The sequence below is a fragment of the Arachis hypogaea genome, chromosome 2 (assembly GCF_003086295.3).
Source record: "Arachis hypogaea cultivar Tifrunner chromosome 2, arahy.Tifrunner.gnm2.J5K5, whole genome shotgun sequence".
Lineage (NCBI taxonomy): Eukaryota > Viridiplantae > Streptophyta > Magnoliopsida > Fabales > Fabaceae > Arachis > Arachis hypogaea.
Genome location: NC_092037.1, coordinates 70,886,045 through 70,889,178, shown reverse-complemented (window position 1 = coordinate 70,889,178; position 3,134 = coordinate 70,886,045). Strand labels below are relative to the sequence as shown.

The 3,134-nt window shown below is 43.9% G+C and overlaps 1 non-coding gene across 1 annotated transcript; it reads right to left on the bottom strand.

The window, feature by feature from the left end:
* Window positions 1-393: 393 nt before the first annotated feature.
* Window positions 394-501, bottom strand: LOC112766770 (small nucleolar RNA R71). Its single transcript, XR_003184544.1, has one exon. It is a non-coding gene; the product is annotated as a small nucleolar RNA R71 (small nucleolar RNA).
* Window positions 502-3,134: the final 2,633 nt, after the last annotated feature.

The following is a 3,134-nucleotide window of genomic DNA, read 5'->3' as shown; positions in this document are numbered from 1 at the left end:
AACAACAACAATGCCAACAATGCAAGGAAGGTGCTGGGTGACTTTACTGCACCTACTCCCGACTTCTATGGGAGAAGCATCTCTATCCCTGCCATTGGAGCAAACAACTTTGAGCTTAAGCCTCAATTAGTTTCTCTAATGCAACAGAATTGCAAGTTCCATGGACTTCCATTGGAAGATCCTCATCAGTTTTTAGCTGAGTTCTTGCAAATCTGTGACACTGTCAAGACTAATGGGGTTGACCCTGAGGTCTACAGACTTATGCTATTCCCTTTTGCTGTAAGAGACGGAGCTAGGACATGGTTGGACTCTCAACCTAAAGAAAGCCTGGACTCTTGGGAAAAGCTAGTCAATGCCTTCTTGGCAAAGTTCTTTCCACCTCAAAAATTGAGTAAGCTTAGAGTGGAAGTCCAAACCTTCAGACAGAAGGAAGGAGAATCCCTCTATGAAGCTTGGGAAAGATACAAACAATTAATCAGAAAGTGTCCTTCTGATATGCTTTCTGAATGGAGCATCATAGGTATTTTCTATGATGGTCTCTCTGAACTATCCAAAATGTCTTTGGATAGCTCTGCTGGAGGCTCTCTTCATCTGAAGAAGATGCCTACAGAAGCTCAAGAGCTGATTGAAATGGTTGCAAATAACCAATTCATGTACACTTCTGAAAGAAATCCTGTGAACAATGGGACTAGTCAGAAGAAAGGAGTTCTTGAGATTGACACTCTGAAAGCCATATTGGCTCAGAACAAAATATTGACTCAACAAGTCAATATGATTTCTCAAAGTCTGTCTGGAATGCAAAATGCACCAAGCAGTACTAAGGAGGCTTCCTCTGAGGAAGAAGCTTATGATCCTGAGAACCCTTCAATGGAAGAGGTGAATTACATGGGAGAACCCTATGGAAACACCTATAATCCTTCATGGAGAAATCATCCAAATCTCTCATGGAAGGATCAACAGAGACCTCAACAAGGTTTCAACAATAATAATGGTGGAAGAAACAGGTTTAGCAATAGCAAGCCTTTTCCATCATCTTCTCAGCAACAGACAGAGAGTTCTAAGCAGAATACCTCTGACTTAGCAACCATGGTCTCTGATCTAATCAAAACCACTCAAAGTTTCATGACTGAAACAAGGTCCTCCATTAGAAATTTGGAGGGACAAGTGGGTCAGCTGAGCAAGAAAATCACTGAACTCCCTCCTAGTACTCTTCCAAGCAATACAGAAGAAAATCCAAAAGGAGAGTGCATGGCCATCAACATGGCCGAATTTTGGGAGGAAGGAGAGGCAGTAAACGCCACTGAGGAAGACCTCAATGGACGTCCACTGGCTTCCAGTGAGTTCCCCAATGAGGAACCATGGGAATCTGAGGCTCAAAATGAGACCATAGAGATTCCATTAGACTTACTTCTGCCATTCATGAGCTCTGACGAGTATTCTTCCTCTGAAGAGGATGAGTATGCACTGAAGAGCAAGTTGCTAAATACCTTGGAGCTATCATAAAGCTAAATGACAAGTTATTTGGAAATGAGACTTGGGAAGATGAACCTCCTTTGCTCACCAAAGAACTGGATGACTTGTCTAGGCAGAAACTGCCTCAAAAGAGACAGGATCCTGGGAAGTTTTCAATACCTTGTACCATAGGCACCATGACCTTCAACAAGGCCTTATGCGACTTAGGGTCAAGTGTAAACCTCATGCCTCTCTCTGTAATGGAGAAGTTAGGGATCTCTGAGGTGCAAGCTGCAAAAATCTCACTAGAGATGGCAGACAATTCAAGAAAACAAGCCTATGGACTTGTAGAGGATGTTCTGGTTAAAGTTGAAGACCATTACATCCCTACTGATTTCATAGTCCTAGAGACTGGGAAGTGCATGGATGAATCCATCATCCTTGGCAGACCCTTCCTAGCCACAGCAAGGGCTGTGATTGATGTTGATAGAGGAGAGTTGATCATTCAAGTGAATGAAGAATCCTTGGTGTTTAAGGCCCAAGGATATCCCTCTGTCATCATGGAGAGGAAGCATGAAGAGCTTCTCTCAAAACAAAGCCAAACAGAGCCCCCACAGTCAAACTCTAAGTTTGGTGTTGGGAGGCCACAACCAACTTCTAAGTTTGGTGTTGAAACCCCACATTCAAACTCTAAGTTTGGTGTTGGGAGGTCCCAACATAGCTCTGAGCATTTCTGAGGCTCCATGAGAGTCCTCTGTCAAGCTAATGACACTAAAGAAGCGCTTGTTGGGAGGCAACCCAATGTTTTATAATTAACTATTTTCTTTTGTTATTTTATATTTTGTAGGTTGATGATCATGAGAAGTCACAAAATCAATGAAAAAAGCAAAAACAGAATGAAAAATAGAAAGAAAAACAACACACCCTGGAGGAAGAACCCACTGGCGTTTAAACGCCAGTGAGGCTAGCTGTTGGGCGTTTAACGCCCAGTCTGGCACCATTCTGGGCGTTTAACGCCAGAAAGGGGCACCAGACTGGCGTTAAACGCCAGAAAAGGGCAAGAAGCTGGCGTTAAACGCCAGAAATGGGCACCAGCCCGGCGTTTAACGCCAGAAATGGCTAAAAACGCAATTTTGCTTGCCATTTGGTGCAGGGATGACTTTTCCTTGACACCTCAGGATCTGTGGACCCCACAGGATCCCCACCTACCCCACCACTCTCTCTCTTCTTCACCCATTCACCAATCACCTCAACACCTCTTCCCCAAAAACCCTTCACCTATCAAATCCCATCTTTCTCTTCACCACTCACATCCATCCTTCATAAAACCCCACCTACCTCACCATTCAAATTCAAACCACTTTCCCACCCAAACCCACCCTCACTTGACCGAACCTTACCCTTCCCCCTCTCCTATATAAACCCATCTTCACTCCTTCATTTTCACACAACCTACACACCACTTCTTCCCCTTTTGGCCGAACACAAAGCCATTCCCTTCTTCCTCATTTCTTCTTCTTCTACTCTCTTCTTTCTTCTTTTGCTCAAGGACGAGCAAACCTTTTAAGTTTGGTGTGGTAAAAGCATTGCTTTTTGTTTTTCCATAACCATTTATGGCATCCAAGGCCGGAGAAACCTCTAGAAAGAGGAAAGGGAAGGCAAAAGCTTCCACCTCCGAGTCA